Source organism: Cricetulus griseus, chromosome 3 (genome assembly GCF_003668045.3).
Source record: "Cricetulus griseus strain 17A/GY chromosome 3, alternate assembly CriGri-PICRH-1.0, whole genome shotgun sequence".
NCBI lineage: Eukaryota > Metazoa > Chordata > Mammalia > Rodentia > Cricetidae > Cricetulus > Cricetulus griseus.
In genome coordinates, this window is record NC_048596.1 from 203,657,749 (window position 1) to 203,679,870 (window position 22,122).

Sequence of the window (22,122 nt, forward strand, 5' to 3'; positions counted from 1 at the left end):
GGAGGAAGTAGGTCAAAGCAGAAAATGAGAGTAGGGGTGTAGACCAGATGGCTGCCTGGAACCCAAGAGACTGTTCAGTAAAGATCAGGAGAAGTAAACAGATGAAGCAGTTTCCTAGATAAATTATGCAAAAATAAAAAGGTGATGGGAGCTGGTGACCCAAGACAGTTAGTTGTCTACACCATTAAACTACTAGACGGCTAACCAGACAGGCCAGCTTGTGGGAAAGCAACAGCGAGCTAAGGCTGAGTGGGTTTAGTCCCTGATTACTTCGCCCTTCTTAACAGCCATTGGCTATGAAGTCAAGCCATTCAACCAGGTAAAAATAAAGCAAGAGTATCAAATTAGTGGCCACTTGTAATCAGTAGGCATTAAACAGGACAAGATTGACTAGGCTTGATCTTTTCCTTAGTGAATACAATGCTGGCTTTGGACATGGAGTTAGGAAAATTATGCTGTATTCATTTGTTCATTTGATCAGTAGTGAGTACTTGGAGCTATATTGATTAACTAGAACTGAGCCTTGCTCTTAAGGAGCTTACATTCTGAAACAACATTTTTAGTAATGAACTGGGCATGATGGATCATGCCTGAAATCCCAGCACTCAGGAGACTAAGGAAAAAGAAAATCACTGTGAACCTGAGGCTAGCCTGTGGTATATAGAAGACGCTATCTCCAATATGTCTTGCATATATTTGTAAATCATTTAATCCCACCAGTAAATTGGTGGTTAGTAAGGATTGCTCCCATTTTATGGCTGAGAAAAAACAAATTCAAGATATGTGAACATTGTGTGTAGTGTCTTATTGTCCTAGGCAGAACCTGGATTTAAGCTATGTCTCTCACTACTGAAGTACAATATATATATATATATATATATATATATATATATATATATATATATCCTTTTTAAAGTTTTTTTCTTTTGTTTTTTCAGAAAGGAGACATTTGAATTAGTCCTGCAAAATCTATGAGAATGAAGAAACAGAGAGGACAGGAAAAGTACGTAATATGAGGGGTAAAATGGGTGCAGGGGTGTATCATGATATTCACATGGGGGGATTACAAGAAAGAGGAAGTTTGTGGATGGAAACTATGAACTCAACTTTAAGAATAATTTTGAAGGGCTTCTAGGACACACTGAAGAAATAAACAGCAGTCATTGAGAAATGCAAAAAGTACAAGAACCCTACTGAGTGGCCTTGACCAGAAAGCTAATTCTGGGCATCAAAAGGAGTGATGGAAGCCACCATTAACAAAGGCAAGGAGTCCATCAAGAGCAATGGGAAGAGACCAAAAGAGGGCCAAGGAAGTTTAGGAACCTCTCCCTTTAGAAAAGAAGCAGAAAGTGAAATGGAATGAGTGGTTGGAAGACCATAGAGTCTCAAACTCCCCAGCACCCAGGGGAGGAGCCACTCAGAGAGAAAGGGGGTGGTAAAGCCATTGCAAAGTCTTCAAAGGACTGGACAGGATATATACCAAAAGAAGCCTGTTGTGGGGCTGGGAATGACTTACATAGAGCCTTAGGTTCAATCCCCAGCACCTCATAAACCAGGCATGTTGTTGAATGTCTGTAATCCCAATACTAGGAAGGTAGAGGCAAGAGGATCAGAAGTTCAAGGTTGTGGCTGGAGAGATGGATCAGAGGTTAAGAGCATTGACTGTTCTTCCAGAGGTCCTGAGTTCAATTCCCAGCAACCACATGGTGGTTACAACCATCTATCATGAGTTCTGGTGCCCTCTCCTGGTGTATAGGCAAACATGCAGACAGAACACTGTATATGTAATAAAAAAATAAGTAAATTTAAAAAAAAGTTCAAGGTCATCCTCAGCCACATAAGGAGTCTGAAGACCACCCTGAGCTATATGAGACCCTGTTTTGTTTTGTTTTTTTAAAGCCCTACATGGGCAAGTAGGGTGGTTCTCACACCCTTTAAACCCAAGTGTGTGTTTGAGTAATGGAAACAGCAAGGCAGGCTTGCCCATTCAGATACTCTGGCAATAAAAGGGAGGAAAGAGGAGGAGCCAGGAGAAAGTTTTTATGGAAAGTTCCGGGCTGGGCTGCCTAATTTCAAACATTATAAACCTCTTCTTGTGTCTCTATTTTTTTTCCATCCGCACTCCCTCTTCACACTTCTCCAGTGATGTGTAAACTTGTCCTGGCCAAGCTAATCCATCAAGACAGGAACACTTAGGAGCACTGGTCTAAGCAGGCTTGTCAGTGTGGATCTGGAGGGGGAGAAAGAAACACAGAAGTTGATAAACTGTTCTATCAAGAACTTTCACCAAAAATAGCACCATCTAGGTTAGTGATTACAAAAGGTGGAAGGCCTTAGGGGGAAGAAAATCAGTTGTGTTTGTATAGAAGACAGTTGAATGTGTTTGTGGGGAAGGTTTTAGTGCCCAGGGAGAGACTGAAGAGGATTTACAATTCTAGACGAATGTGAAGGGAAAGATGACCAGCCCATGCCACGAAGGGCCTATTTGAGAGAGAAGCAGGCCTTCTCCCCTGAGGTCTAAAGAAAACAAAGGCCAGAAGTCTGTCAATGAGAAACTAGAAACGAAAAAGCAGTAGACTAGGTAACTCATCCAAACAGCACAAAATATAAACAGCATCTCCCTGGGGCTGTAAAGTTGGTTCCATGGGTAAGGAGGCTGCTGCACAAGCATGAGGGTCTGAGTTTGAATCCCCAGCACCCATGTGAGAAACCTGGCATGGCTACACTCACCTATAATCCCAGCACTGTAGGAGGAAGACAGAGAGGAAGATCGCTGGGGCTTGCTTCAGGTTCAGCAAGAAAGCCTGTCTCAGGGTCATCAGATAGAAAGTGATGGAGCAGGACCCCTGATGTCCTCTGGCCTCTACACTCACACACGGGTGTAGATAGCAGATACACACACACACACACACACACACACACACACACACACACACACCCCTCCTGAATGCATTAGATGGCTGACATAACAGTGAAGATTTAAATTTAACAAACTAGAATTCCCCAGGGCATAAGCCCAAAGTATGAACTCATGTTTCCTCCCAGGTGGCAGTCATGTTGTCTTCGTTAGGGTTTCTATTGCTTTGACAAAACACCATGACCAAAAAGCAAAGGGTTTATGTGGCTTATACTTCCGAAGTACTGTTCATCATTGACAGAAGCCAGGACACAAAGCCAAAGGGAGCAGAAACCTGGAGGCAGAAGCTGATGTAAAGGCCATGGAGGGGTACTGCTTAATGGCTTACTCCACATGGCTTGCTAAGCCTTCATTCTTCTAGAATGAAGGACCACCACCCAGGGATGGCACCACCCACCACAGGCTGGGTCCTCCCCCACTGATTCACTAATTAAGAAAATGCCTTACAGCAGGATCTTATGGAGGACTCTTCTCAACCTTGGTTCCCTCCTTTTAGATAACTCTAGTTTGTGTGTCAAGTTGACACAAGAGCAGCAGCACACTGAGGCTGAGCAGCATTTCCCAAAGCATCATAAGACAAGAGGAACAGGTACTGGGGTGTAGGATCCACCAAAATGAATGTCTCAAGAATACCAGGCTGTGAATTTGAATGAGAAAGAGGCAGGCTTTTGAAGCCAATGACTTTCAAATCACCTCAACCCATGAAATTGGTTTAATTAATCTCGGGGTGCTAGTGTCCCCTGCCTTTTGGTAAAAAAACAAAGCAAATCTTTCTAGAGGAGAGTGGAATCTTCTGAGGCCTCAAACTATTCCTACTATTAGCTTTATAAGTATGTCCAAACCAGGAAGAAAGACTAGCAAGATTTGTCAGAACAATGGTCAACAGAATAACAATAGACTCTATAAACTTCAGATACAATGTTATCAGAGGTACACTTTACACACAATTTCTAGTGCATGGAGATGGGGGGGGAGGCTGAGAAATTCAGAAGATATTTGGGGGGGCTGGAGAGATGTCTCAGCAGTTGCTGTTCTTTCAGAGGACTCAGGTTTTGGTCTCAGCAGCCACATGGTGGCTTATAGCTAGTTCCAAGAGCTCTGATGCCTCTTCTGACCTCTGTGGGCCCCTGACTGCATGCGGTGTACCTACTCATGCACACACACACACAAATAAATAAATAAATAAATAAATAAATAAATAAATAAATAAATAAAGCAAATAAATGTTTTGAAAGAGAGGGTATTTGCAAATCAGAAAAAAGGAACCAAGTGGGGATTTTTACAATAAAAACTCTAACAAATAAATTTAATGTCATAGATGGTTTCCATAAGATAAGAAATCAAGGTGAAGCAAATCCTTAAAGAAGTACAGAGAAATGAAAGGGTGGGAAAGACAAAGTGAGAGAGTAGGGAGGGAGTTGACGGGAGCTGGAGAGATGGCTCAAGGGTTAAGAGCACTGTTGCTCTTCTAGGGACTTAAGTTCAGACTCCCAGCACCCACACCAGGTGGCTCACAAGCATCTTCTCTCCAGTCCAGGGGTTCTAACACTCTTCTGATCTCCACTGGCATTGCCCTTACATATGCATACTCCCACAGAGATGCATACAGACATAAAAATAACTCTTAAGAAAGTAAGACAAAATAACAATTCAGTGAATATAAGCAAAGGCATGACTGGGGATAAAGAACATTTCTTAGTCACAGAAATTCAGTGTAACATAAAATTGAACAGATTTACCTTGAAAATATAAAAAACAAATAGTAGTGAATCTACCTATAGATAACCCCAAGGTCACAGTGGGGAGACACTGGCATATCTCTTTCAATATCTACTGTGACAAACAGTCAAATCAGTGTGACATGAAGGATTCCAACATGGCCAACAGCCAGAGGCTAATGTGCCTACAGAGGCAATCGGGAGTAAAACAGCAATGAGAATCTATTTACATACGTATTTTGATGGCAAAACGATATAGAAACTCAAGGGCATTTTCCTCTGGAGTTGGGATGGTGATGTCTTCGGGTAGGACAGGTGGGATATTCAGGAAGGACAGTCCTAACTCTTGACCCTGCTGTTAACACCGTCGGTCATTATCTTGAGAGAGATCTTGGAGGAGGAAAAGAAAGAAGCCAAGGCACTAAGACAGATGGCCTCAGTATTTGCAGTCATGCATGGGGCAGGGCCTCCTGGAGAGATTAAGAACCTGAGAGCCCTGGGCAAGAATTAGAATGACCCATTAGAAACATGGTGGCAACAAGTCCACTGGAGATGGGAAATGATTGCCAGGAAAACTCTACCTTACCCAGGGCACAAACTAAAATGCCTGGAAGGAAGGGTCAGACATTCTGCCTGTGAGGTGGTTTAGAGGGTGAGAAGGGATAAGCCCATTCATCAGTAGTGTCTAATCCCCTGTCCCAACGTCTAGACAGACATGCTTGGATGTAGCGATGGTGTAGTGTGGACAGTGAGCCATGCAGGGGCAGCTGCCTCTTTGTTCTAGCCAGTGAACACCCCAAAGCAGGCAATTACACCATGGTGCTGAAAGGCAAGCTAAAAATCTGGACTTTCAAAAATGATTTTCTGTTTCTTAAATGTTGAAAATTATATCAAATTATCATAAATATGTTTCAAGAAAATCAAAGCCTATTCTATGGCCCAGGAGAGTCTGGCAGTGTGAGGATGCTAGGTGAGATAGTGGGACTGATGTGGAATGTGTCCCCTTAGGCTAGACCTTCTTGGTATCAAATTTGGGGTCTGACAAGAGGAAAAGAGGATCCAAAACTACAGGAGTCTAAAAGGGCATAAGAACCCAGGGACCAGAGATGTAGTTTCTATGGAAACAAAGAGAAGCCAAGAGAGACAGGAAATATAAGATAGAAAGTTGGGGGCTGGTAAGAAGACTCAGCCAGTAAAGATGTTTGCTGCCAAACCAGATGATTTGAGTTCAGTCCTTGGGACTCAGACGGGGGTAGAGAGAACTGATTCCCACAGTTGTCCTTTGACCTACACACACATACACACAGTGTACATGGCATATACACATAAATGTAATAACAGTTAAAAGAAAAAGGAGATGAAAATAAAGGAAAAGAGAAAGATGAAGAAGTGGAAGAACAGAAAGAAGAAGAGAAAGAATGAAGAGGAAGAAGAGGAGGGAATGAGGAAGAGAAGGAGGAACAAGAGGAGGAGAAGGAAGAAGAGGAGGAAAGTCTGAAGAAAGAGTTTTAGAACACAAGGTATCCAGAAAGAAGCCGTCCTTTGTTACCACTAGTCTTTACTTTCATTATTGTCGACTTTCTCTCTCTCTCTCTCTCTCTCTCTCTCTCTCTCTCTCTCTCTCTCTCTCTCTCTTTCTGTCTTTCCATTCTTCAAGGAACTTCAAGTGTGAGTCAAGCAAAGCTACCCTAGAGCCCCGGAGCCACGCTGCTCACTCGTGCTCGCCTCAGTGGGCCTCAAAGGGTACCAAGCTCATCCATTGACTCTTTCTGGATACCTTGGTAGTGAAGTCAAGGCCAGCAGGTCATGACCAGTAAAAGGCCTGTATTCCATCTGCTGGGCCCCATATGGCTACCTTCCAAGAAGTAGGTGCTAGAGCTGAGGAAGCAGACAGCAGTGTGAGGGAGACTGGCCAACAGGCGAGCAGCTGGAGGGAGGCAGGCCGGGGAACAAACAGCAGACCTCAGGGAAATCAGGCTTTGGCTGAACAAAGTTCAGCCTTGTTTTCTCAGAAAGCAAAGCTGGGGTGAGCCACCCTAAAGAACACGCAAAAGAGCAACCGAGCTGAATGTTGGCTTCCAAGCTTCCCAGGCATGACAGGCTTGGTCACCCAACAGTGACCAGGACTATTGCTGTGCCTCTTGGGGAAGAAGACAAGCAGCTCTGGGTGAAAGGGAAGGACAGGCAAACAAAACAAGACCGAGGAGCTGGGAGATGGTTCTGTGGAAGTGCTCACCATTCAAGCGTAATGACCAAGTTCTGATCTGCACTTAAAAAATTGGCGTGGTGGTATACAGCAGTAACAGCATCCCTGGCAGGGACAGGGTAGGTGAACCCTGAGAACTCAAGGGCCAACCAATATAGACCATCAGAGAACTTCAAATACAGCAAGATACCCTGAGGTCGAGATCCTAACAAATGGCTGAGTAAAGATGTGTGAAGCCACAACCTGAGCCTGATTCCTGGGGCCCACGTGGTAGGAGAGAGCTGATTCCCACAGCCTGACTTGCAGCGCCCCCCAACCCTCACTATCCACCTCCTACCCCCCACACACACACACCACACACCACACACACACACACACACACACACACACACACACACACACACACACACACCAGCCTCTCCGAGGCTCTGGGGTCTCTCTGTTTTCCTCTCCTGTGCTGGGATTACAGGTTGCATTCTACCCACTCCTAACTTCTAATGTGAGTCCTGGAGACCCAAACTCAGCTCCTCATGTTTACACAGCAAGCAGTTTCCCCACCGAGCCATTAGCCATCTCTCCAGCCCCTGGGACTATCTATTTCCAAGCGCTATGTGTAGTGGGTTCAGTAGATGAAAACTCCAATAAGATGGGACAGCGTGGCCTCTTCCCCATTGGGTGTGGAAAGCCCACCTCCACAGCTGCCTCTGTTCCTAGCCCAGGCCTTAAACTTCATGGCCTCCCCTCCCCCAGGCCCTAAATCACTCCCAGACCCCTTGTTCTTCTCCCACAGCTGCTCAGCAAATTCCTTGATTTGAAATTATGATCACAGGTTGGAGAGCTACTTAAAATAATTTTGCCAAATGTTCCGTCTCTGCATTGATGAATATAATCGAGTAGAAATTCCAAGAGGGGAAAAAAATAGGAATTCACTTGGTTCAGGAAAAAAAAAAGTCACAGCTTACAACACAATATTAGCTTACATCTGAGGATTCTTTCCCCCAGGAAGTTGGCTGTACACTGACCTTCAGTGAGCCAGGGAGCCCTGTGCCAGCAAAGAAGGTGAGAGAGGGAGCTGTTGGTGGGTAAGGCCTGCTGCAGATGCAGGGAGCAAAGGTCGGGGGTGTGTTGGGTTTGTTTAAGCATGAGTCAGAGAAGTGGGGGGTCGATCCCAGGTCTCCGATTTCCAATTTCCTGTGCAAGCCACTGAACACATAGTGCTCCGTCCCAGCAGGTTTTTATGCTGCCGCTCTGTGGAACAAAGGCAGATACTGTATGAGGCCACACACATAAATAACCCAGTCAGGCCCCGGCTTCCTTCTCTAAGGGAGACATCTGTGGAATCCGGAATCTGCAAGAAACTAAACTCTAAGGGAGGCAGGGGGAAAAGCCGACCACTGTCTGGCTTCCTGGTCATCAGAGGCCCTGAGCCTTCCCACCCTACTTGCTATTCCTTAGGAGGCCTGGGCTCTTGGCCAGCCCCAGCCAGCCTGTGGTCAGGGCTAACTGTTCCTTCAGGACAGCCCTGTAGCTCAGACTCCAGGCTAGAGAACACATGGGGTTGACCATGAGTCAGAACAGAGTTCCTGTGTCCCTCCATGTTCTCCTTCAGCAGGCTGGCCCCATGAAGGACCTTCCTCCCATTTTCCTGGCGTTTCCACAAGGCTTGGGACTAGAGAAGTATATGGGAAGGATAAACCCTCAAAGAGGGTGGTTCTACACCTGCATAGCTCCCTAGGAACAAGGAGGCACTTGATAGAGTGGGCCTCAGGGTTAGGCCAGCCTGTAGCAGGATCCAGGAACCAATAAAGGGCACAAGTCTACTGGTCACCTTAGAGAGATACTGTACTAGGAAGCCCTGTCTGCTACAGCACACAGAAAAGCCCCACCCTCTGAGAAGAGCATTGTCTCTAAGGGTATTTGCCAGTCTGGAGTGGTGCACTTTGAGGTGTCTCCTAGAGCTAGTCAGGGTTGTGCTGAATACACTAAGCTGGTTCTTTGAGTCTGGGAGTGGAACTCTGTGTACCCCTAAAATAACAGATGAGATAACCCCTGCTACCTCCCTCAGTAGGTATCACCCAGAAGCTCCAGGGCCTTTGAGGAACAACAGACTCTATGACTAAATGAGTCCACAACTCTTCTTATCCCAAAGCCCTTGTTTGAGCGTCCGTTTCTTCATCTGTTGAATGGGCACAGCTCTATCCACCTCACCAGTTGATTTGGAGGGTGAGACAACCTTACCCCCATGGGTAAGCACCTGTCTACAGGAGAATGGCTCTGGAAGAGGCCAAAGAATACCAGGGTAGGGGTGAGGTGGACAGGAGTGAGGTGGGCAGGGGTGAGCAGGAGTTGAGTGGGCAGGGTGGGGTGGGGTGGGTAGGAGTGGGGTGTGTGGGTGTGAGCTGGGCAGGAGTGGGGTGAGTGGGAGTGGAGTGGGCAGGGTTGCGGTGGGCAGGAGTGAGGTGGGCAGGGGTGAGCGGGCAGGGGTGGGGTGGTCAGGAGTGGGGTGGGTGGGCAGAAGAGATGATCCATGTATCTGGATGGGAGTAGAAGGCTTCTTTCTATGCAGGGATCTTTTGATCCTATTTTACAGAGCTGTCTGCTATGGATCTAGTAACCTGTTTCCCTCCAAAGGGATCTGATCTCAGCCCAAGGCAGGCTCCACTCCAAATCCCACTCCCCCTCCCTCTTCCTCTTTCTCATGGGACTCTGACCCCAGGAACCTTTAAGCACCTGTCCCCTCCAGTCACCGCTGCTGGAGACAGGAAACAACTTAGATTCCTTTGTCTCTGTGTCTTTATCCCCACTCACCCATGTGCCCTGAGAGGGGCAGAAGGGCCAGCTGCCCAGAGGAGGAGATTTTATCACTAACATTGTTTGGAATTCCTAGTGTTTGGCAGTTTAAAGTCTAAAATACAGCATGGCCTTGAGCCTGGATTATTACTGTCTTCTAAACTCTGGGGGACAGCATGTAAGGCAGACCCGCCATACCCACTTCTGTGTTCTCCTAGGTGACCCTCTCCCCTCTCTTATGCCCTAGGCACAGAAGGTGATTGCTCTCTTGCTCATGTCTCCATGAGTCACCCTTAGTGTGTGGTAAGGGTCCTCGGGCCTCCTCTTTCTTCTCACAATTTGTTCTGTTTTTGCAGATGACTGGATTTAATGAGGAAGTGCTGTCAGCAGAAGAGAAAGGAAAGCCTTAGCTAACACCCACTCCTGGAAACCAGTCCCAAGTCCTTTCCCTGGGAGGTGAGGCCAGGTAGTGAAGGCCTTTCACCCTAGCTACTCCAGAGCTGAGGTAGGAGGCCAATGAGTTCAAAGCCTGCTCAGTTCATTTAACAAGACAAAGTATTGTCTCAGATATTTAAAAATTAAATAGATAAGTAAACAGTAGGGAGGGGGTCGGGGATATAGCTTAATGTTAGAACACATTCTAGCATGTGCCCAATTAATCAATCCCCAGTAATACACATGTACATACACAGACATACTCACACTCTCTCTCACACACACTCACACATACACACACACTCTTTCTCTCTCACACACACACTCACACATACACACACACTCTTTCTCTCTCTCACACACACACTCACATCTCTCTCCTCTCTCTCTCTCTCTCTCACACACACACACACACACACTCACACATTCTCTCTCTCTCTCTCTCTCTCTCTCTCTCTCTCTCTCTCTCTCTCTCACACACACACACAACACACCACACACACTTCTTTGACTCTAGTCCTTAAAGGTCCTTGAAGGCCCTGTGTTTTATCAATCCCCAGTAACACACACACCTACACACACACACACACACACACACACACACACACACACACACACAGGTCTTTGACTCTGGTTCCTGAAGGGAGACTCTGAAGAAATTTCTGGGAAAAAAGACAGAAGCTACATTCTTCAGCACATTAGTGACTTGTGACACTGAATCCTGAGGGCACTCTGCTTCAGTGTTTATTACACACCACCTTCACACCAGCCCCTCTCATCTGTTCCCTTTTTGGATCCCAAGCAACCCAAGAACTTGGTCTATTTGTTTTTTTGTTTTGTTTTGTTTTGTTTTGTTTGTTGTTGTTATTTTATCTACTCTCATTTCACAGCAGAGGAAACTGAGGCCAAAGATGTCTGAAGTCAGAGTCATTCAAGTCTCCCATCCTCCATCCCAGAGGTGTCAACTGTGCTCTGTGCCAGTCACAATTCCTTTCTGCTTAGGCTGTCACCAAACCTGGTTGATGGAGAATTGCCACCTGCTCCAATGCTGAGAGACTAGCCCTTTGAAAGCAAGCCTGAATCCAAACTCAGGGTTAATGATAAGGCTGAATAGCATAAGGACTGGCCTGCCCTCCCCTCTTTATCAACATGGGACTTAGATTTGAGTGCCAAGCTAACCCTCTCCAGAGCCACATCCTCGGCGGTGACTTATTAAAGAGTAAATCAAAGTTTGCTGGAAGAGAAGAGTAAACACCCACACTCCGCATGCCGGGCTGGTCCTGAGCCCACTTCCTGGTTCCATTGTTGACTTGGGCTGTAATCCTAGATAAGTGAAAACACTCACTGCCCTGGGCCCAAAGGGCAAGCCTGAGGAGAGAGGCCAGGACTGAGCCTGCCCCGCCACACACACACACACACACACACACACACACACACACACACACACACACCTGGCAAGATGCTGGCTCTCATGGTTTGCCTCAGAGAGGAAAACCTCAGACAAAAGCAAGGCAGGTGCAGAGCTCTGCACACAGCCACTTGTCCTTGTGTCTGTGAAGTGGGCCACATGTCGCATCACCAATAGAACCCTACCATCCTTTGGCTCTCAGCTCACCCATAATTAGCAGGACTGAGGAGAGAAGAGCTGCACTTTGGGCCTCAGATGGCAGGGCAAAGGAATCAGAGCAAAGTTGACAAGAGTCAACTGTAATCACACAGTGAGCGTTTTCAAAGAAACAAATAAAAATAGCCAGAAGTGGGTCAGCACTTACAGTAAGGTTGGAGGCAGGAAACTGGGACAGACTTCAAGTCCTGCACTGAGGGACAGAAGTTGTGTTTTGTGAATACAGGACTTGTGCTATCTTTGGGTTCTCACCCCCTGCTGCTGCTTTCCCCTTCTGTCTTCTGAGTACACAGGGCCTTAATTCCAATACTCTCAATTCCAAAACCTCTTCCCTGAGGCTGAAGACAAAACGTACTTAAAAAGAACTTCCATGCCTGTACCCCAGAGGTGGAGGCAGGAGGATCAGGAGTTCAAGGTCTTCCTCGGCTACATAGCAAGCTCCAGGACAGCTTGGTTACATAAGAACTTGTCTCAAGAAAAAGAAATAAAGAAAGAAGGAAAAAGGGAGGGAGAGAGGAGGAAAGCCGCTCACAGGAGAGACTGGTGGGAAGAAATACAGCAAGAGCTTTCTTGAATTCAGTCTCAGCACATGGCACTTAACGTCAACAAACAGAAAGCAGAAGAGAGTGACCTATCCTGAGTGATCTACCTGGGTCCCAGCAAACTTAATTTGGATCTCTTCAGAGCACTATTTGCACCAAGTACCATGAAGTACACATACTCATACATGCACACATGTACAGGCTACCAGCACCGCCTGCCATTACTTCTCAGATCTATGGAAGCATGCAATAATGCATATATTTGATGCACGCATAGTACACACACACAAAGCACATTCATGTAATGCACCTTCCTACAAGTTCTGAATACATGCTCGTGTATGCAAATGGGGCACCCAATGGACACATCGAGTCACAGAAGTAGGCACAGTATCTTTTCACACACATGGCAATTGTGCATTCATGCAAGGTAAACTCCTGAAGCCCATGTACACATCTCCAATACAGTTGAGACTCTGTATCTATAAGTTCTTCAGTAATGGTATTAACCAACCTCAAATGGGGAGAAGGGGGAAATTTGTGGCTCTACCACAGGCTTTTTTCTCTTGTTGCAATCCCTAAACAATACAGTGCAATAACCATTACTTGGCATTTACACTGTTAGGCACAGTAAGTCTAGAGGTGATTGGTGTGCAAAAGGATATGACTATCACGTGTAAATACTCACATCATTTTATATTGGAGACAAGAATCTCCAGATCCCAGAACTGGTCTTCCGTGGGTCCCAGGAACCCTGTACTCCTAAGCATACATAGTGTGCCTATGTGTACACACAGTAGGCCTGCATCCCTCTTGCTCTCTCGGTAACCTTAAGGCTTTGGCAGTTAACTTTTATTCTTGGCAGGATTGCACTTCCTGGTGGCCTTAGTGACTTAGTACTTGGATCAGATTTATCAGGCTTATGTGGGAGGGGCGTGCAATCACCCCAGCTCTGGGCTTCAGGTTCCAGGTCCCCAGGACCAGCACAGAGGAGGGGGCAGAAGGGCATATTTTGATGGGAGTCAGGCGTGCTTGTTCATTTCCTGGAATCTTGAAATACACACTGCTTCCAAATGTTGTCTTTAAAAGAAGTTCGGGAGCTATGCCCAGTGATTAAAGAACACATATGTGCATGAAAACAAGCATGTTCAACATGTGGGGCAAAGCACGTAGACACCATGAATGTAGAGGGTTTGGAGTGTAGAAGTGCACTCTGCTGTCCTGTCCTTCACTGTCTCTCCTTCACGCAGAAGAGAGGAGCAGTCGTCCAGCGGCAGCTTCAAGAGCTGTCTATCGGTCACAGGGCCTCTCTAGTTCAAGAACTCAGAGGCGGCCTCTCTCTGGAGGTTAGCTGGGCTGCAAAATGTTTGGGGTGATCACCAACCAGTCCCACACCTCTACCCAGCAGAGCCTTCCTTACTGTGGTGAGTGAGTTACAGCACAGGAATAGGGTCTGTTCCCACTTATACCAAAACCTGAGCAGTCCCTGAGCATCTATCCTCAGAGTCTCCCATAGGTGAAGGTGGAGATTCCAGAAAGACGTGATGGGCCTTTCCCTGTGCTCTCAGCCTCTGACCCCAGCGATGGTGTGTGGAGGTGCTGGAGTGTGTCTTTAAAAGATTACATCATTTAAGCAGATTTGCTTGTTTATATGTCTAGCCTGGAGAGCAAATTAACCAAACACAGACCTATGGTGAGTGGGGGTAAGTATCTACAAGAATTTGTGTTTTATGTCTTTAAGTTTGGGTTTTCAGAGGGTGGGATTGGGGGGGGGGTGAAAAGGAAGCCACTCAGGCCAGATAAACTTAAAGCGGTAAGCAAAATTCCCTTTTAGCTTTTCAAAAAATGACAAAGTCACACCAGAAAGGAAATGAAAAGGGAAATTTTTAGACTTCTCATCTGTCCAGAAAGCCCCGGCTGTGTTTCAGAACCCAGTAGGGGTAACTGTCGGGCCTGCGGTCACACAGCAATCCCAGGAGGCCTTGCGTCAGCAGCCATTATATCAATAAGGAAATACAATCACCAAACCACAGCCCTGCTTTTTTTTTTTTCTCCTCTAAGCCCTCATGTTGCTCTAGGAGGGTTTTAAAACAAGAGACTTTCCTGTTGTCGAAACCTGTGAACCCACAACTCTTCCAGGTTACTTAAATTATCCTACCTCTTACAGCCACCACAGAGTGGATTTCAAAACTTTCTCCTCTTCTTCCCCTGGCTGACAGAGCATTTGCCTCCCTGGAACCCTTATTTACCAAATCCTTGTCTAACTGCTGACACAGGAGGAAAAACACTAGTTGCATATTAAGCTCTGCAGCAAAGCACCCCTGCCAGATGCTGTTCTGATGCGTTTAGTCACTGACCTGAAGGGGGATGGCCCCAGGAAAGAGAATTCTGCAGAAATGGCCCTGTGGTCGGGCAGCGTTGCTCAGCATAACCGGTGATTTTTTTCCACACACATGCACACACTGGCTTGCAAACGTAAGATATCACAGCTCATAGGAGGCTATTGTTTATCATAGGATGTGTGACCAATCTGCTGGAAATTTTTAACTACAACCTAAAGGCAGCCCCAACACTTTATGAGATTGCTTGTCTGAATTGCTGGAAAAAGCAAAGTGGGGAAGCGTAGGTAGAGAGCTTTGCAGGGGCATGGGTGAGCGATGTCAGCTCTCCAGGACAGCTCCTTTGTGCATGCAAGATTTGTTTTTCCCTTGAGCCAATAGGAAGACGCAGATGAAAAACTGCATTGTGGAACTATGAGCCAAATCCACAGAGAAATATCTCTCTTTTCTGCACAGCTCAGCAAAGAATGACTGTGCCAGACCCAACAACTGTACTTGATCACCATCTCCCAGCTTAACTTCCGGCCTGGACCGGGGCCACTTAACTCTGTTCAAGCAAAGCCTGTAGACTTCACCCGCGATCCCTTGCCTTGCCTCAAACATCCGCCCATGTGTGTCAGGCAGACCTGAAGCTAACAGGGGCCTTCTGGAAGGTAGCTCATTCACTTCAGTAGCCAATTGCACTGAGGATAACTGAGGGTGAGCTGTATTCTGCAGCCACAGCCAGTGATCTTTCTGCTCCACGCAGCACGCAACACTTATCTAACCTCACACTTTCCAGCCTTCTTGGGTTAGAATCAACACTTAGCTCATCAGAAAAGCACACATCTTCCAAATGACAATCTGCTCTCACTTTGAACACATGGGTGTTTTGTTTATTTTTTGTTACTTATTTATTTATTTATTTATTTATTTTTCTGCATCCTAATAAATCTGCCAGTGCTGCAATGCCGGGACAGATAGTCTGAGGCCATAGTGTGGGTATGTTTTGTTTTTTCTTTTTAAAGTTTGAGGGCCACATTTGAGGGTCATGTTTGAGGGTCACATTTGAAGGCCAGCTCTTTCAAAACAGCTCTGCTCCTCTTTCTTAAGAAATGTGGGACATGGATGGGGCCATACCAAAAAGAAAAGTCAGAAGTAAATCGATCCCAGGTTATGACCAGCCTATTGTGTCATAGTGTAATGCACCCTTAGAGGAAGCTTTTTATTTTTCTTTCTAATAATAATTCCAGAGAATTCTAGACTTCCCCCACAGGTCCAGTAGACACTTTTTTAATTTTAGTTCTCCTCCGTGACAAATGACCCACTGTCTTGTCTGGAAAACATCCCGTTCCTCCACCATGTTTTTTGGGATAACAACATTGGAAGAGCCAGCGTGACAAAACGGGAACAAAGCAAATGTGGAATTGCGTTTAGGTCCTTTTCGATGTGGTTGTTGGAGCTCCAAGGCCTGAGTCACCCTGCCTGACTACAGCCGAATTTGCTGGACAGATGATCAAACCCCCTCTCGCTTTGGCTGTGTAGACCACAGCTGTTGCCACACCAGGGGGACAAGATTGATTCACCCCTTGGATGCCACCACCAAGGCCACTTAGCCACCAGGCGTGGTCTAGGACTGTGGGGCCACAGGCACTCTGCCTTCCTAGACTGGCCAGCTGCATGCCAACAAGGACACGAGGGGATGGATGCTTCTCTTGAAGCAGAGTGCATGAAGTAGGTCTTCCTGTCACTTCGGGAAGTTCTCCACCGAGGGCTGTGACCAACCCTGTTGACTAAGATCCACAAAACAAAGAGGACAAGGTGTATGGGAGGGAGGGAAGGGGATTCCAAGGTGTTTCCTTAGGTCTGTATCCACAAACATGAGTTACCTCATAGAGTTATAGTGTATTCTCTCATGGTATAAAATGCTCTCTCAATTTATTTTATTTAGAAAAAATATCCTAACAGGAACTCTCTGCTACTTTTAGATGTTTATAAAGGTTACCTGAAAGAATTTTTTTATTTTACTTGTTTTTTGCTTGTTTGTTTGTTTTTTTCCAGTTGGGGAGGCAAATGTGCCATAAGACCCAGGAGAACAGAGGTCACCCTGCAGGAGTGGTTTCTTTTGTTCTACCATGTGTGAGGCTTATCCTTAGGTTTGCAGGCTCAGTGACAAATGTCTTTTTTGTTGGTTTCTATTGTGTTAAAATAAAAAGCATAAAAGTGTTTGAAGATATTCTTGAAAGCATGGCCTCCAGTTCTTCACAAGATGAGTCTTTGCAAACTCATTTTAAGTTTTCACTGTGGAAATTTTCAAGTATGTCAGGAGAACGCAGCTGAGTTCTTCCATCCATGTCACAGATGACCAGCACCAGAATCTCTCCAAGTTTGCTTTCTGTTTTGTTTCTCACATTTTTCTCTGTTTTGAAATTGTTTTAAGAAAACCCCACATGGAAAAAGAACATTTTAAGGAGATGGCAAGATAATTCAGTGGGTGAAGGCACTTGCTACCCAACTTGACAGCTTGAGTTTGAGCCCCAGGAACCACAAGGTGAAAGGACTGAACTGAATGACACAAGTTGTTCTCTGACCTCCACACATTAGCTGAAGCATACACACACACACACACACACACACACACACACACACACACACACACACACAAACACGTGCACGAGATTTAATCTTTTTAAGATTCTTTCTTATGTGTGTAAGTGTTTTATCTGTCTGTCTGTATGTGTACCATGTGTATGGAGAGGCCAGATGAGGGGATTGGATCTCCTAGCACAGGCAGTTGTAAGTCATCATGTGGGTGGAAACTGAACCTGGTCCATCTGAAAAAGCAGTATGCTCCATGGCCCTACAGCAGCCACTGTCTGAGATGACATCCACAGCTCCTGTTGCAATTGAGGGCTGTGTGGTTGCCTGGAGTCTGGTCAGTCACCTGAGGGCCATGCTGCAGCCAGAGTCATGCAGAACTGAGTGGCCTGTGCTGCCACCCAGAGCCATGGTGTCATCCATGCCCGAGCTGCTGCCTACAGCCATGTCTGGGTCTGTGTTGATGCCTGTGGCCCATGTTAGCACATGGGGAGCATAGGATCCGTGTGTGATGAAATTAGAGGACCACACTGAGCTGGCCCCACCCTACAATGGCCCTAGGAAAGCTGGTCCTGCCCCTCAATGGACACTGCAGCAAGAGAGCTGGCCCAGCCCTCACAGGAGAACCACTCCCCCACTCCCTGCCTCCCATCCCCATGCCCCCACTTCCACCCCACCTTTCCCATCATGCTGGACTGTACCTCTCACACTGTGAGCCAAAATAAACCCTACCTTCTTTAAGTTTATTCTATCAGGACCTTCTTTTGCAACCATAAGAAAAGTAACTCACAAAGTCCCATGCCATTTTACTCCTTCACACCTTTCCATACAACCTTAACACAAGTGAGCATTTCCTGGTGCAGCCACACTCCACAAAGGTCCCTTTCAGAAGCAGTTCAAGAAGATACCCATTGTGGAAATCCCAAATACAGCATGGCTTATGAGGACTGAGACAACCCTTCCAGTGGCCATAGTACACAGACCCAAAAAGTACTGCATCTCAAAGACAAAGGGCAGAAGTATGAAGATGTGGTCTAGAAGACTATGTTAGGTCACTTAAACGGAAGCTGGAAAGATTGGGGATTCACTTGGTGGCAGAGTATTTGCCTGGTAGATAAGAAATCTTGTATTTATTTGGTCCCTAACACCACACATACAAGGAGCTAGAGTAATGGAAGGTCTGAATAACAAGTGAAAACTAAGGCAATGTTTCTAAATAAGCATATTTGTACATGTAAGTCTAAACATACGTGTAAAATACACTTGATAAGATAGTTGACTATGTCACATCATTAAAAATGTATACTTTCAGGGTTCACTGAGATGGCTCAGTGGGTCAAGGGCTTGCTGCCAAGCTGGAAGACCTGAGTTCGATTCTTGAGACCCACATAGTAGAAGAGAGCTGACTCCTGAAAGTTGTTCTCTGATCTCCACACAGGAGCTGTGGCACTCAAACACACACACACACACACACACATACACACACACACACACACACAAATAAAACTTTTTAAAGTTTATATATTCATGCTAGCCCCCCAAAAAGGCAGGGCTTTCATAACTCCCCATTGGGAAATGGGACATTGCTTCATATTTGGGGTTTCACGCAGCAACTTCAACCCACTGCCTACTGGTCTCCGCCAAGACTGATCTTCCTACCTAACAAGAAATTCTTATGAGGGTCCTCGAGAAACCAGGCAGACAGCTGGTCCTGAGAATAGACACACTTAGACACCGGTGAGCCTTGGGAAGGACACACTGCCCCCCTACTGTTTCTCAGGGGAGAAATCTGAGGTTGCAAAAAAGTAAATTATCTTTCCAAGGAGATAAAGACAGAGCACAGTCTGGGTTTATCTTGCCTGGTGCTCCTGCAGCTCCCTCACTCCCCGTTGCCCAGAGGAACTGTTTAGATCTGCCCTCCAACATGTGGCAACATCAGTGTCTATTATGTACTTCAATTAAGGAGCACTGAGAGCCTAGAGAACGCTTTAGTATCTCCACCATCGTGCACAGCCATTGTTCCATTTCATCATGGCCAAATGGTGTCCCTGGCAAGAACAATATAGTGATAAACAATAGGTGACACTGTCAGGGGGGCTCTAATCCTGCCAAGAACAAAACCAGCTGAAGTACTTGCCAAAAAAAAAAAAAAGAGAGAGAGGCTGAGCTGTGGGGCCAGTGAATGCCCTTGAGTCTAGTCATATACTTGGTGCAGTCTGACAGTACATCTTTCTGATCAAAATTCCTATCTCCATTTGACAGCTGTTCTCACCACCTCCTCTAATATCAGCCCACCATAAAACGAGGAGAGAATCACAACAGATCCATTCCTACCCAGAGAAGGTGATCTGACACATGCAGGCTGGGGCTTCCTCTAAAACCGGAAAAATGAAATAAAATCCTTGTTGCTCTCTCTGTTAAGCAGCAGCATGGGTCTCTGTGTTGCCGGGTAACCCCCTAGCCAGTCCTGTGGCTTTACTGCACTTTCTTTATCATTCAGCTGTGCTGTTTGAAGGCCATTGCACAAAGAGCCAAATGGCATTATGCAATTAAGGTGGAAAACATCACATAAATGCGACTGAGGCCAAGGCCTAAATAGCCACATATGGTTTCACCAAACGTGCTCTGGATCATCAGCCAGCAGTAAAAACACACAGGAGGGAGATGGTCTGGCTGGAAATGAACTGCAAATTGATAAACATGTAGTTGTTAATGCGGTGTTTATTATTTTTTACTGGGATAAAAATTAACTTGTGCAGCCCTGGCCAGGCAGCAGCTTGAACTCTACCATCTGGGTGGTGGAAAAAACTTATTTCTGGAGCCCCAGGTTACAAGTTACTATTGCCAGACTGTGTTTGTGAACAGGCCCTGTATGTCCAGAACTGAGAAGGGCTTCAGCTATGCACCAGAGAACCTGCCAGGGCAGCAAAGACGACTCCCAGGGGGGTGCCACTCTCAGGATACTCTGAGTTCTGATTTTTTACATGAATGTATATATGCCAGTGTATGGGGAGGCCAGAGTCAACCTTGCCTGGACAGCAAGCTCCAGGGATCTGCTTGCCTCCACCTCCCCAGCACTGGGATTACAATCCCATGTCACCGCACCTACTGTTTTAAACGCAGGTTCTGGGTTACTGAACTCAGGTTCTCATGCGTGTGAGAGCAGCACTTTACCAGCCATCTCTCCAGAACTAATTTCACATTTCAAGTCGAGAAAGGGCTGCCAACTTCCTAGAAAATCACTTCACCATAGGAAAAGAGCTGGGCTACAAGATGGCCCTTCTAGAGGCAAAAAAAGATTGCAAAGGATGCACCATGGAGGGTATGGGGGAGGATGCTCTAGGGACTAGCCTAAGCAAGCACAGCCAGTCATGTGACAACCCGAGCAGCTGCCCCAGCTGCAGAGCCGACCTCTCTGTCCCCAGGGGCCCTTTTCCATCAGCTGGATCAATTTACTTTAGCTACAGTGCCCTACACAAGCAGAGACTGAATTATGACTCGTGGAAATTCCCTCTGTATCAGGGAACCAGGTAGCTTTCAAACTCCCAACAATTGATGGCCCGTTTGGTCAAAGGAGAATAAAGGGGGGTGGTAGACAGCAGGCAAGGCTATGCATTTCCAAACAGGCTGTTTGGTTTCTAGTAAATTAGGAGTGGGTGGTGGAGGGACCAGTAATGTTACCCTGTAGTATGCGGTCTTCTTTGACGTCAGCAAGCTGTTTCTCTCCCTTTCTCCTCTTGCCCTCCTTTCTCTCTCCTTTCTATTCCTTGTCCCTTCCCTCCTCCCAGCCTCCTTACAGCACAGAAACATGCCAAAAACAGCTCAAGAGTTTTGCAACACAGCTCCAAGTTCAGAAGATTTCCCTACATTGACAACAGAGCAGTGCAGAATGCAGGCTGTAGTGGGAGGTAGGCAAGTCAGAAAGACACACACCAAAAAAGTTCAGTGACTCAGAGCAGGAAGCGGGACATGTGCTGGAGGGAGGAGGCGGTCACCACCACAGGCTGTACATTCCTGCCTTGCTTGGCCAGGTTAGCCGTCCCCTCTGAGGGAGCATTCCACTGTGGCAATAACACACTCTGGTCTCAGGCAGTCCTGAAATAGTATCTTGGAGAGCATGTGCCCTCCTGCTCTGTGGCCACTCAGCTTGGCACCCGGCCTGGTTTCCTGGCTCCTCCTGTTTCTTCCACCAAGACATGTTCTCTGCTCATCAAAGACAGTAATAGCTACCCTCATGTCAGTACAGAACTAGTGTGAGTAAGACTGCAAGGCTGGCCAAGCACTCAAGGCCCAGACCAGAAATGCTCTTGTTTTCACGTAAATTACAATTGTGTGCACTCATACGCATCCACATATGCACATGCACACAAATACATATATGCATACATGCTTGCACATGCACACACAAGTACACATGCATGATTGCTTCAAAAGAGACACGCTGTGTGTATTGGAGTGGGCCACTTCCTGGGTGGTGAATCTTAGCAAGGCTACTTGGTCTCAGGAGTAAAATGACTGTGTGCCTTTTTCCTGCAAGCAGCTGCTTTGAAGTTGGAATATATGTGTGTGTGTGTGTGTATATGAATATGAATATTATATTAGTCTTTGAAGGCAGAATATATATGATGTGAAGGTAGACATGGGACCAAATGGGGAAGGAGAACCTGAAGGAGATGGGGGAGGAAGAACAAAACAGGGTAAAAGATAGCAAGGGGGAGAAAGATAAAATATCACGCATCTTCTCTCACATATGAAACTAGATTTAGCTATATTCACATATATGCATGGCATGAAAGCAGGAAGCCTTATTTAAAGGGAGGGAGAGGACCAGTGAAGAGAGGGAGGACAGGGGAGGATAGTAGGGGAAACAAATACAAATATATGAATGGAAATGTCATCATGAAATCCATTATTTCATAGACAAAAAAAATGCCAATTAAAAAAAATAGTGGTAAAAAGAAAGACAGATGGACA

General features: G+C 46.2%; 1 long non-coding RNA gene across 1 annotated transcript; it reads right to left on the reverse strand.

Annotated features, from left to right (window-relative positions):
- Nucleotides 1–2,020: 2,020 nt before the first annotated feature.
- Nucleotides 2,021–15,249, reverse strand: LOC113831277. Its single transcript, XR_004769315.1, has 2 exons — nt 14,590–15,249; nt 2,021–2,230 (listed from the first exon to the last, which is right to left on the reverse strand). It is a non-coding gene; the product is annotated as an uncharacterized LOC113831277 (long non-coding RNA).
- Between the last annotated feature and the right edge of the window lie 6,873 nt (nt 15,250–22,122).